Raw genomic sequence first — 14,165 nt, forward strand, 5'->3', positions numbered from 1 at the left:
GCGAGGGCACGTTTATCTGGGAGAAGAAAAGAAAACGTAGAACAAGGGAAGGAGAAAAAAACGAGACAGGCAGAATGAAAGTAAAGATAAAGCTCACCTGGAATGCAGTCTCCAGTCAAATAGTCTCACTGTCTTAGACTCACTGTCTAAGTGCGTATAATGATCATTTAGTTAAATAAGCCAGGGCAAAGAAACTTAAAGCCAGATCGTGAACCAAAGCAGAAACTATTGGCAATGATGATGGTCAGAAAGTAAGTTGTGATCCCGAAACTGAATTTTGAGTTCCCGATGTCTCCAGAAAAGCTGCCTGGCTTGAGATCTCCTTCGATGATAATTTTATTTCAAGCTTCCAAGGTCTGCACTATTTTGCTTTCCTATTAGTTAGATACATCAGGTTTCAAGATTATTGTCACCTAATAAATGACAAAGATGCCATGATAAAGTTTGCTTTGCAAGCAGTCCAGCAGTCCATTTCAGACACAGAAGAGCAAGAAAGGCACGGGGGGTGGGGACACGGGCGGAGTGGAGACGGACGGGGGGGCGGAGTGGAGACGGACGGGGGGGCGGAGTGGAGACGGACGGGGGGGCGGAGTGGAGACGGACGGGGGGGCGGAGTGGAGACGGACGGGGGGGCCGGAGTGGAGACGGACGGGGGGGCGGAGTGGAGACGGACGGGGGGGCAGAGTGGAGACGGACGGGGGGGCAGAGTGGAGACGGACGGGGGGGCGGAGTGGAGACGGACGGGGGGGCGGAGTGGAGACGGACGGGGGGGCGGAGTGGAGACGGACGGGGGGGCGGAGTGGAGACGGACGGGGGGGCGGAGTGGAGACGGACGGGGGGGCGGAGTGGAGACGGACGGGGGGGCGGAGTGGAGACGGACGGGGGGGCGGAGTGGAGACGGACGGGGGGGCGGAGTGGAGACGGACGGGGGGGCGGAGTGGAGACGGACGGGGGGGCGGAGTGGAGACGGACGGGGGGGGCGGAGTGGAGACGGACGGGGGGGGCGGAGTGGAGACGGACGGGGGGGCGGAGTGGAGACGGACGGGGGGGCGGAGTGGAGACGGACGGGGGGGCGGAGTGGAGACGGACGGGGGGGCGGAGTGGAGACGGACGGGGGCGGAGTGGAGACGGACGGGGGGGCGGAGTGGAGACGGACGGGGGGGCGGAGTGGAGACGGACGGGGGGGCGGAGTGGAGACGGACGGGGGGGCGGAGTGGAGACGGACGGGGGGGCGGAGTGGAGACGGACGGGGGGGCAGAGTGGAGACGGACAGGGTGAGGCGGTGAGTGGAGACGGACAGGGTGGGTGGGTGAGTGGAGATGACACAAGACCAATCAGTTTGCATTGACCAAAGGCATTAAAATTTTAACGTTTCAGGCCTGATCTCTTGTTCAGGGAATCTTCTGCTCTTTTTCACTAGTTTTATCAATACACCGGCATCAGCAGACGCTGGGGATATGAGTAGGGATCGTGGTGGTTAATCCCCGGTGTCAAATGACATTGATTGACGCCAGCATTTAGACAATGTTCATTGTTCACTGGACCCTGTCCCAGTATATCCTAGTTAATTTCTGGGACAGGGTGCTTGTGGAAAAAGGGCTTTTTTTACAGAGGGTGCCTTAGTTCTAAAGGTGTAGACTACTGATGGAAATATTAATGGTTATGGGGAACAGGCAGTGCCATGGCTAAATCAGTCATGATCTTATTGAATGGCGAAGCAGACTCTCCTTCTCATATTTCTTATGCTCTAATGAAGCAATATTGGAGGTGGTGGCGATCGTAGTGGAAGGTGGTGTGCAGAAGGGTTAGCGTGATTAAAGATCAGATAAATAAACGGAGCTTATGGTCTTGGAAGCAAAGGATCATCAGTGAAATGTCTTCTTCCAGTGACATTTAAAAAAGTCAGAATTGGTGGTGACGCACCTTTCAGAGTGGGAGGTCGTTACAGAGAGATCCTTGGTTGGGGGAATTTGTGAAGATCTGAAAGCGGGGATCAAATATGAAGACAGAAAAGTTGCTTAATAAGGAATCGATGCCAGTCTCCAAGCACAGTAATGAAGGGCAATGCCTCAGCCAAAATTATTCTGCCTAATTTTAGGGAGAATGGGGAGCTTGCCCAGGAGTACAAGGGAATAACAATTGAGAATTAAGAGAAACTTGGTTGAGGATATAAGGAACAGGTGAATTTGTGGTTAAACCACTATTGTACATATTGGTCATGTGTAAATAACATGACCTTTCCTGTTTGACCCTGCTCTCACTGGCCAGCTTGTGCCTCCACCTCCTTCTTCCCCATAATGCCTGCCCCCAGTTAGAGTCCGGGTCAGTGTGAGCGACCAACACAGGGATACTGTCCGTCTCTTGCAAATAAAAGCCTTCAGTTTCTGCAACTTTCAGTTTTTGTGTAATTGATCATACATCAGAACTGGGATGGAAACAGCAAGCCTGTTAATAATGCGATATGTCACCAAGCGTGCAAATTGCTTGATTCTGCCAGAAACAGGAAGGGATTAGAAATACACCATAATTTTCATTCAGCTATTATTCAAATGTCAGAACATGGTTGGCCACCAAAATTAAATATACACTTTCAAATTATGAATACTTCATTAGAATTCTACATTTTGGTTTCTAATTGCAGTTTTGTAGAGAACTGATTCAGCTCTCATATACAGCAACTAACCAAATCCTGGTCCAAAGCTAGAGGCAACTTACATTTTAACAAATTTCATTGTAATCGATGGATTTACATTACAACATTATAGCTCAGAAACAGGCCCTTTGGCCCTTTTAGTCCGTGACTAATTATGATTCCCCTTATTCGTGCTGACCCGACCATAGCCCTCCATACCTCTCTCTTCCAATGTACCTGTCCAAATTCTTCTTAAAAATTAAAATTGAGCCCTCACTCACTGTGACAGTACAGATTCTATCACCAATGTGTATATGTACAGATGGTAGTATAGGATGACTGTGATTGGCTGAGAGTGTAGCCACACCTACTGGCAGGTCTTAAAGGATTGCTCCTAACCAGACCCGGTCATTCTGGACTGGTCGACCTACTTGTGATATGCTCCAGTCTTTTAGTTAATAAAAGCCTTGGTTTGGATCAACAAGTCTTTGGCTCTTTCGACGTGCACTACACTCACTACTTCAGCTGACAGCTTGTCCCACACTCCCACCACTCTGAAGTTCCCTCTAAACTTTTCCCCTTTCACCATGAACCCATGTCCTCTGCTTTGTATCACCTATACCCACCCTCAGTGGAAAAGCCTATATATTTATATATATTTACTCTGACTAGAACCCCTCAATTTTAAAAACCTCTATCAAATCTCCCCTCGTTCTTCTCTGCACTTTATCTATCTTATTGATACCTTTCCTGTAGTTATGACCAAAACTACACACAATAGTCCATATTTGACCTCAATGTCTTTTACCATAACATCCCCACTCCTGTACTCAATACTTTGATTTATGAAGGCCAATATGCCAAAAGCTCTTTACAACCGAACAACCTCGGACATCACTTTCAAGGAATTATGTATCTGTTTTCCTAGATCCCTCTCTTTTACTGCACTCCTCAGTGTCCTACCATTTACTGTGTATTTTCTTCCAAAATGCACACTTCACACTTGTCTGAATTAAATTCCATCTGCCATTTATCAGACCATTTTCCCAGTTGAGCCCAGATCCCTTTCCAAACTTTGAAAACTTTCCTTGCTGTCAAGAACACCTCCAATCTTAGTGTCATCTGCAAACTTGCTGATCCAATTTATCACATTGTTATCCATATCAATGATCCTGATGATAAACAACAATGGTCCCAGCACCAAACCCTGAGACATGTCACTAATTACATGCTTCCAGTCAGAGAAGCAATCATCCACTACTACTTTCTGACTTCTCCCGTCCACCCAATGTCTCATCCAGTTGACTACCTCCCCATGAATACCTAGTGTTCAAACCTTTCTGATTAACATCACATGTGGGACCACTCTGGCTTCTCCCTTACTAAAGTCCATGTAGACAGCATCCATAGTATTTATTTCATCAACTTTCCTGGTAACCTCCTCGAAAAACTCAGATTAGTTAATCACGACCTTCCAAGCACAAAGCCTTGTTGACTGTCCCTAATCATTCCCTATCTATCCAAATAATTGTATATCCTATCTCTTAGAACACTTCCAATAATTTACCTACTACTGATGTCAGGCTCACTGGCCTATAATTTCCAGGGTTACTTTTGAAGCCTTTTTTAAGCAACGGAACAACACGAGCTACCCTCCAATCCTCCGGCATCACACTCGTGACTATGGACATTTTAAATATGTCTGCCAGAGCCCCTGCAATTTCTACACAAGCCTCCCTCAAGGTCCAAGGGTACATCTTGTCAGGCTCTGGGGATTTATCCACCCTGATTTGATTTAAGACAGCAAGCACTTCCTCCTCTTTAATCTGTGTAGGTTCCATGACCCCACTGCTTGTTTTCCTTACTTCCCACATCTCTGTGCCCATTTCCTGAGTGAATACTGATGAAATAAAAACATTTAATATCTCCCCCATCTCTTCTGGATCCATACAAAGTCGACCACTCTGATCTTCAAGGGGACCAATTCTGTCCCTTGTATCTTTTTGCTCTTAATGTAAATGTAGAAATCCTTAGGATTTTCCTTCCCATTGTCTGCCAGAGCAACTTCATGTCTTCTTTTAGCTTTCCTGATTCCCTTCTTAAGATTTTTCTTGCATTTCTAATACTCCTCATGTACCTAATTTACTCTGCATTGCCTGATGTACACCCCTCTCTTTTTAAGAACTAGCTCCCCAATATCCCTCGAAAACCAATGGTCCCTACATCTGTTTACTTTCTCTTTTAACCTTACAGGAACATACAAACTCTGTACTCTCAAAATTTCACCTTTGAAGGTCCTGCACTTACCTCGCACGTCCTTGCCCAAAAACAACTTAATCCAATCCATGCATTCTGCATTCTTTCTTACTTTCTCAAAATTGACCTTTCTCCAATTTAGAACCTTAACCAGAGGCCCAGACCTATCCTCCATAATTAACTTTAAACTAATGGCATTATGATGACTGGACCCAAAATGTTCCCCTACACATACAACTCTCACCTGTCCACTCTCATTCCCTAATAGGAGATCCATTATTGTGCACTCTCTAGTTGGTATCTCTATATATTTGAAAAAACTTTCCTTAACATATTTTACAGTATGGGAGCCCCAGACTATTATGTGGAAAATTAAAATCTCTTAGTATCACAAACTTGTGTTTCCTGCAGCTGTCTGCTATCTCTCTACAGATTTGCTCTTCCAATTCTCGTTAACTATTGGGTGGTCTCTAATACAACCCCATACCTTTCCTGTTCCTCAGTTCCACCCATATGGCCTCAGTATACAAACCCTCTGGTCTGTCCTGCCTTAGCACAGCTGTAATATTTTCCCTGATGAGCAATTCCTCTCCTCCCCCTTTCATCCCCCCCCCCCCCCACCAGCTCATTCTATCGCATCTAAAGCAATGGAAGCTCAGAACATTGAGCTGTTGCCCGTCCTGCCCCTTCTGCAACCAAGCTTCACTAATGGCCACAATGTCATAATTCCATGTGCATTGAAATGGATACATGAGAAAATTGCCATCATGTATGACATTTTATGCAATCTTCACTTCATCTTTTCCCTTCACCACTTCCCTAAATGCTCTGGCACTCTGGTTCTAGTTTAAACCCACCGAAGTAGCTCTAGGAAACCTTCCCACAAGATGCAAACCACAGTAGGTCCCACCTTCCCTGAAAGAAACCCCAATGATCCAGAAACCTGAAGCCCTCCCCCCTGCACTATGTCTTTAGCTACATGTTAAGCTGCATTATCCTCCTATTTCTAACCTCACTAGCACATGGCATGGATAGCAATCCTGAGATTACAACCCTGGAGGTCCTGTCCTTTAACCTCGTGCCTAACTCCCTGAACTCTCCATGCAGGACCTCCTCACCCTTCCTACATCATTGGTCCCTTCATGGACCAGGACATCTTGCTGCTTACCTTCCTCCTAAGAATATCGTGAACTCGATCGGAGACATCTCAGACCTGGCACCAGGGAGGCATCATACCATCTGGGATACTTGATCTCTTCTTCAGAACCTCTTATCTATTTCCCTAACTATGGAATCCCCCATCACTACAGCTTGCCTCTTCTCCTCCCATCCCTTCTTAGCCACAGGACCAGACTCCGTGCCAGAAACCCAATTGCCGTAGCTGATCCATGGTAGGTCATTCCCCCCAACAGTCTCCAAAATGGTGTACTTGTTATTGAGGGGAATGACCACAGGGTGTCCTGCACTGCCTCTTTCCTTTCCCTCTCCTGACTGTCACCCATCTACCCTCTTCCTGCTTCCTAGGTGTGATTGTGTCCCTGTAACTCCTGTCTATTACCCCCGCCTTCTGCCTCTTGAATTCATCCAACTCCAGCTCCACTTCCAATTCCTTAACTCATTTTGTAAGGAGCTGCAGTTGGATGCACTTCTCGCAGATGAAGTCATCAGAGATGCTGCTGGCTTCCCTAACAATCCACCACCCTGCAAGAGGAGCATTCCTCTGCCCTAGCTGCCATTCCCACTATGAAATAGTTTAAAAAATTTTAGAAAAACTGGTCCTTGCCTCAACTCTTGCACCTTCTCCTCATCTTCTCTGAAGCCTCTTGAGCCAAAGCCTCAAAGTCCCACTCCTCCCGAGTCACTCACACACTGACTGCTCTGCTTGAGCTTCCCCTCTTTTTATTGGCTGGAATAAATTGACCAATGGAGAGATTCAAAAGAACACTTACCAATCCTGCTGCTGATAAAAAATCTTTCACACCAATCAGCTCCAGACCTGTACAGCATCTTAAACTGGAGATTAGATCCTGGAACAAATGGTCAAAATGCTCTCAAGATTCAGGACAGCTTTTTAACAACTTTTTCAAAATGTATTTACAGCACCAGGTGCCCAATTACACTCATTAACCCACCAACCCCTTATGGTTTTGGAGGGTGGAAACAAGAGCAGCTGGAGAAAACCCACACAGGTCACGGAGAGAACATACAAACTCCTCCAGACAGTGCTGGATTTGAGCCCAGGTAGTTGGCGCTTTAATAGTTCTGTGCTGGCCGCTACACTAATTGTGCTGCCCTTGCCTGTATCAAGTTTTTCACTGTATTAAGGTGAGAATTGTGACTGACTCATTCTCACTCAACATCATTTTGTTATGCTTTCAGCATGTCACTAAATTTGAATTAACAGCCCCTCTTCCACCTGGGGCCAAGTGCCAGTGGAAAAAGAAAACTCTCCAAATGCTGGCGTCAAACGACATAATTTAATGCTGGGGATTAACCGCCTCGTCCACTACTCATTTCCACAGCTTTTGCTGATGCTGGTATGCTGATAAAACCAGTGAAAGTCATCAGTTTCCAGTTGAAGGTAGAACACTCCAATCCCCGGGGATGAGCTGGATCCCAGATAAGGGGGGGGTGGGGGGCAGTGGAAACGGCAGGAAGGACTTCCTATCCTGGGACACTGCACGGCTAATGCCAGTGGAAGATGGGCTAATAAGAGGAAATGAGTGATTTGTTCCAACTGATATTAATGTTCGTACCCTCGTCCACTCTGACTACGATCTAGCCACTCAATACAATCTAGCCAATACAAACCGTGTCAAATGTTTAGCCATTCACATCTGGATACATGCATTTGTTACACTCATGGTCTGATTCTCCTTTACTTACTATTAAAAACGAGTGACTTACCAGTCTTTTTTGGGTGTGTTGATTCACAAATTTGCTGTCAGTCTATTCCAACAAGTCCACATCATTGTTCAGCAGCTAGTGGCCATCATTATTCTCTTTGCCATTAGTTTTATTTGCTGCTATTGACCGTTGGAGCTGATGATATTCTCTTGCTTGCCTTGCCCTACTATTTACATATCCACCTACAACTCTTTTGCCTTTCTTTCTCGGCCCTTGTTCTTGATTCCTTATCTATTTTTAAATTTGCATGGCTCTCTTGTTCCTCTATCTTATCTTTCACGGCCTGTTTTACTTACATTCCACCTCTGCCAGATAGAACCTCACCACATCTCCCTCAGCTTCACTTGCATTTCTCCCCTTTGTTATGTGCAGGTTTCATTTTCCCTATAATTTCTCTGTTCCGCAGTTTTTCCTCACCTTGATTCTCTCCCTCCCTTTCTCTCTCCAGTCTCCGTCTCGTGGCTCTAGTTACATGAGTGTACAACTCAAGCACCTCTAATCCACCTTTGTGAGCACACTCTCCCCATTTATATCCTCCCTTCCACCTTACAGAGCCATTTTAAAGGAGTGACATCCCCTGTTGCTGGAACAATTCTAGGTATGAATACAATCTGTTGAAACAACATCAATGCTGAATTTAATGATCCTCAGTCAGTGGGCGCTGTGCACAGAAGATATTCATGTTCACCTGCCCATCACCTTCCCATTAAAATAAACGCATAGCAGCAAAAAGGAAAGCCAATTCTTCACACGGAAGCTGCATTCATCACAAAATTGTTTCATGCAATGTGAAATTGGAAGGATCACTGCGGATTTGTTTTTGTTCAACTGCTAAAGGTAATCAGCAACTTCTCAGTCATTGGGGATATGGGAACAATAGCTTGGAACCAAGCACCTTGCAAAGCATTTGAATGGAAAAGAGAATGGATTTTAAAAAAAGTTATGATGTTCACTGCTGTTTGGCCCTCTTGGATCAGCATTAAAGTGTTTGGTCGCAGCCCTTGTGGTGTGCTACATAAATCTATGACTCCATGACTTCATACACTATTGCCAGGATAGCTGATAATCCAACGTTCATGGGTCAGTCAATAACTTCCAACTCCACTCTTTATAAATCAGCTGGCGTCAATGTTTCCAAACTTTGACTGGCTCCTTTGACACTGGGTTACAAGACCATTGGATAAGTGGTTACTTTTGGACAAAGAGAACCTTCTTGGAAATTAGGACAAAGGGAGAAGTGGGAAGGTTTAAGGCAATATGTCCAGAGCAGCGTATTGATGCATGGAAGGTCAGGCCATTGATGGTGGGTCCATTAAATCTAGAAATTGTCAAGAGATGGCTCACATATCTCACATACACTCTGACTACAAGTTATTGGGAGATAGGGAGGGAAAGCATGTGAAAATAAAGAAGAACAATTTAAAATTAAGTTTTATTAGACAGAGTCAAGGATGTCTCAGTGAGTAAGTTCTGTCTGAGGATGCTAGAAGCAGATTTTCAGATTAATGGTTCACAGAAGGCACATGGATGATGAAGTAAAATTTTGAATAGTTGGGTTAAGTAAAAGGATAGATGAATGTATGAACTATTGAAGGGACAGAGACAATGATACAGAACAAAAGATATGGAAGTTGAGAGAAGGTAAGCACAGGTTTTTCTATTCCATCGTCAGTGGGAATGGCAGCCAGAGCAGGGATATGCTCTTGCAGAATGTGGGTTGTCAGGGAAGCCAGAACTATCCCTGATGACTTCATCTGTGAGAAGTGCAAACCAAGTTAAGGAATTGGAGCTGGAGTTGGTTGAACTCCAGATCATTTGGGAGGCAGAGGGGGTGATAGACAGGAGTTGCAGGGACAGTACCGCAGCTAGGGGGCAGGAGGAGGGTAGAAGAGTGACAGGCAGGATAGGGAAAGGGAAGAGGCAGGAAGTGCAGGGCTCTCCTGTGGCCAATCCCCTCAATAATGGATATACCATTTTGGATACTGCTGAACTCCAGGAACTTGGTGATCCCCACTCTCTCTACTACAGAGTTGTTGATGTGTAATGGAGGGTGGTAATTCCTGGTCCTCCTGAAGTCCATAATCACTTGTCTTGTCCACACTGAGATTTAGGTTGTTCCTCTCGCACCATTTCACGGGTTTTTCCACCTCTTCTCTGTAGTGCGACTCATCGTTGTTGTTGATGAGGCTGATGACTGTCATGTCATCTGCAAACTTGATGACTCTGTTGGAGCTGGATGCAGTTGTGGGTCTTTAGCATGAAGAGGAGTGGGCTGAGTACACAGCCCTGAGGCGTGCCAGTGCACAGTGTGAAGGTGCTGGATGTTGAGTGTGACTCGGACAGACTATGATCTCTTCATTAGGGAGCCCAGGACCCTTTTACAGAGAGGGATGACGGGTCCCACCGAGGACAGCTTCTCTACCAGTCTCTGAGGAATGATCATAATAAATATCGAGCTCAAGTCAATGAACACCTGGCGTATAAGGCATCATTCTGCAGGTGGGCCAGGACAGAGTGAAGGATAGGAAGGGTAATGAGGTCCTACAAAGAAAGCTCAGGCACTAAGTTGAAGGACTCACACACTGACTGCTCTGCTTGAGCTCCCTAAGGACCATGAAAGCTTTGAGGAGCTGCCTGAGATTTTTCCTCACATTATGCCCAGTGGGTCCCTCAATATGCCGATAAGGTTTGCCCCCTCTTAAAACCCACTTCTTTTCCTCTCTCAGCTGAAGCCCAAACCGCTTTTACCCATGTCCGAAGCCACATTGCGAAAGCCACCAGGCACGCGTAGACGAGAATGTACCTTTCCAGGTGGAAAGTGATGCTTTGATCATGGCTCTGGCCGCTACCCTCAACCAAGCGGACAAGCCAGTTGCATTTTTCTCCCAGACCCTGCAAGGCCACGAGCTCCAGAATCCCTCTGTGGAAAAATAGGCATAGAGGCCATCAGGCACTGGAGACACAATCTGGCTTGTAGGAAATTTACACTCCTCACTGACCAGCACTCTGTCGCACATGTTCAATAACTTCAAGAGGGGCAAAATTAAAAATGACAAAATATCCAGGGTTACCCACATGGCTCACTTTGTCAAGGCACGCAATCTGCCCTACTCAATAGAAGATATCAGGGAAATGACCTGATCCTGCCAGGTCTGCGCGGAGTGCAAGCCCCACTTCTACTGCCCTGCAAAGGCGTACCTGATAAAGTCATCCTGGTCCTTTGAACGGTTCAGTGTCGATTTTAAGGGACCTCTCCCCTCCATGAATGGGAACACATTGTTTCTCTCCATCATTGATGAATACTCCCACTTCCCATTCGCTATCCCATGTCCAGACACTTCCACCTCCTCACTCATCAGGGCCCTATACTCCATTTCGCCCTGTTTGAGTATCCCAGCTATATTCATAGTGCCTGGGGCTCATCCTTTATGAATGATGAGCTATGTCAGTACCTGCTGGTGAGGGGCATTGCATTCAGCAGGACTACTAGCTACAACCCCTGGGGGAAAACGGGCAGGTTGAAAAAGAAAATGCCATGGTCTGGAAAGCTATCAGATTGGCCCTCAAGTCAAGAGGCCTTCCTGACTCACGCTGGCAGAATGTCCTACCTATGGTACTCCACTCCATTCGGTTGCTACTCTATCAATAACCAATGCAACTTCTCACGAGCTTTTATTCAATTTTGAATGGATATCAGCAATGGGAACCACACACCCAACTTGGCTCTCCACACCAGGTCTGGTCATCCTAAGAATGCACATGAAGTGATGCAGAACCAACACCCTGGTGGAGAGTGTGAGACAACTCTATGGCAATCCCACGTCCGCTTACATTGAGTACCCAGATGGCAGGAAAAACACCATCGCTATCAGGGACCTGGCACCCGTCGGAACAAAGAATCCATTGCCTCAGGTGACCCATGAGTTCCAGAACTCTCTCACCACCTCCAATCATGGCCTCCAATCAGTTCAGGAGGAAGAATCATCACTCTCCATCATAGAACTGAAGACCCTACTGCTCATTGTACCTCCCCTGCAAGGGCCCAGGAGACCCAAATAGCCCAAAGCCCACCATTGCTGAGGCACTCCTCCAGGATTTCCAGACCTCTGGATTGTTTAAATCTGTAAAAAATTGTATATGATTTTTTTTTAGTGTGTTCTCGGTCTTCATCCACAGGCCCCAATTCTGCAAAAAAGGGGTGAATGAAGTGAACTGAGATCCACTGCTGATGGGTTGCACAGATGGATGGCTCCTCTCCCAGGTTTCCCACCTAAACCCAAAGTCCTACTTTATTTAATATTTTCAAAACAAAAACTTTTACAAAGTTCATAATATAAAAATAAGAACTAGAATAATCCCACCCCCTCCTCCCACCCTCAACAGACCCCACAAGGGAAGCATTTTTAAAAAAAATACATACAGCAGTTTAAGATATTACTAAATTCATACATTTCAAATAAGGCAACCACATCTTAACAAAAAAAATCATAATTATCATGCAAATTATATGTTATTGTCTCCATATAAATACAGGTCCTCAACTCATTATGCCAACGATTTACATTTATCTCAGCTTCGTCTTTGCAGGAAGTTGCGACACATTTACGCGCTACCGCCAATGCTAAACTCAAAAATGCTGTCTGAAACTTATCTAACCCCAAGTCCATAAATGGAAAGATATAACCCAACAAAAAAATGTTGGGATCTAATAAAAATTGAATTTTAAACAAATTTTGAAGGAATTCCCTAATTTTATACCAAAATGATTGAACTTCATCACAAAGCCAAACAGAATGTAAAAAGTTCCAACACATGATCCACATCTAGAACACAATTCAATTACTGAATCCATATTTTCTCAATTTCTCATGGGTTAAATATAACTGATACAAACACTTGTAATTAATCATACTATATCTTACATTAAACAATTTATTCACACCATCAAAACACATCATCTCCAAGTCGGCCTGATTGATATCACAAATTAAATCATTTTCCCATTTAATCCTGGATTTATCTAAATTTATTTTATCCACAGTATTTTGTAACACTGCATACATCTCTGAAATAAATCCCTTATCTGAAAAATGAGAAATCATAAACTCAAATTTCATCAACTTGGGAATTTTCATTTTTCTTCCAAAATTATCTTTCACTAATGCTCTAACTTGATAATAAACAAACCTGAAGACCCTTGCAAGACCCTACCCTTTCGTTATAAGCTAATAAAAGCATCTGTTCTCCCTTCAGTTGTGAGAGCTTTTATTTGTGCTACATGCTGCTCCAGTGGGTTTAAACTAGGTTTGCAGGGGGTTGGGAACCAGGGTGCCAGAGCAGATAGTGGAGTGGAGGAGGGAAAAGATGATGTGAAGACTGCATGTAAAGTCAGAAGTCAAAGGGTTGAATGTGGTGGAAATATTCTCAAGTGCATCTATTTCAATGCGAGGAATATTGTAGGAAAGACACATGAGCTTAGAGTGTAGATTGGCAAGTGGAATTATGACATTGTGGCCATTAGTGAAATTTGGTTGCAGGAGGGGCAGGACGGCAGCTCAATGTTCCGAGCTTCTGTTGTTTTAGATGTGATAGGACAGGAAGATGAAAGTGTCATTGCTCCTCAGGTAAAATATCACAGCTATGCTCAGGCAAGCCAGACCAGAGGGCTCATCTACTGAGGCTATATGGATGGAGCTGAGGAACCATGGGATTCTATTATAGACCACCCAATAGCCAGCAAACATTGAAGGACTAAATCTGTAGAGAGAGATAGCAGACAGCTGTAGGAAACACAAGGCTGTGATAGTAGGAGATTTTAACTTTCCACATATTGACTGGGACTCCCAAACTGTAAAAGGGTAGGATGGCGTGGAGTTTGTCAAATGTTTTCAGGAAAGTTTTCTAAATCAATATATAGAGGTACCACTCAAGAAAGTGCAATACTGGTTAAGGGAATGAGACAGGACAAGTGACAGAAGTATGTGTAGGGGGACATTTTGGGTCCAGTCATCATAATGCCATTAGTTTCAAGTTAATTATGGAGAAGGATAGGTCTGGGCCTCTAAATTGGAGAGAGGCCAATTTTGAGGAAATGAGAAAGGATCTAGAATAGGATAAGTAGCTTTTGGGCAAGGACGTGCGAGGCAAGTGGAGGACCTTCAAAAGCAGAAATTTTGAGAGTACAGAGTCTGCATGTTGATGTCAAGATTAAAGGCAAGGTTAGCAGGCACAGGGAACCTTGGTTTTCAAGGGATATTGGGGATTTGGTTCGGAAGAAGAAGTGTACAGCAAGTATAGGCAACATGGAGCTAATTAGGTACTTGGAGTATAAAAAATGCAAAAAACCTCAAGAAAGAAATCAGGAAGGCTA

The sequence above is a fragment of the Narcine bancroftii genome, chromosome 5 (genome assembly GCF_036971445.1).
Source record: "Narcine bancroftii isolate sNarBan1 chromosome 5, sNarBan1.hap1, whole genome shotgun sequence".
NCBI classification, from domain to species: Eukaryota; Metazoa; Chordata; class Chondrichthyes; order Torpediniformes; family Narcinidae; genus Narcine; species Narcine bancroftii.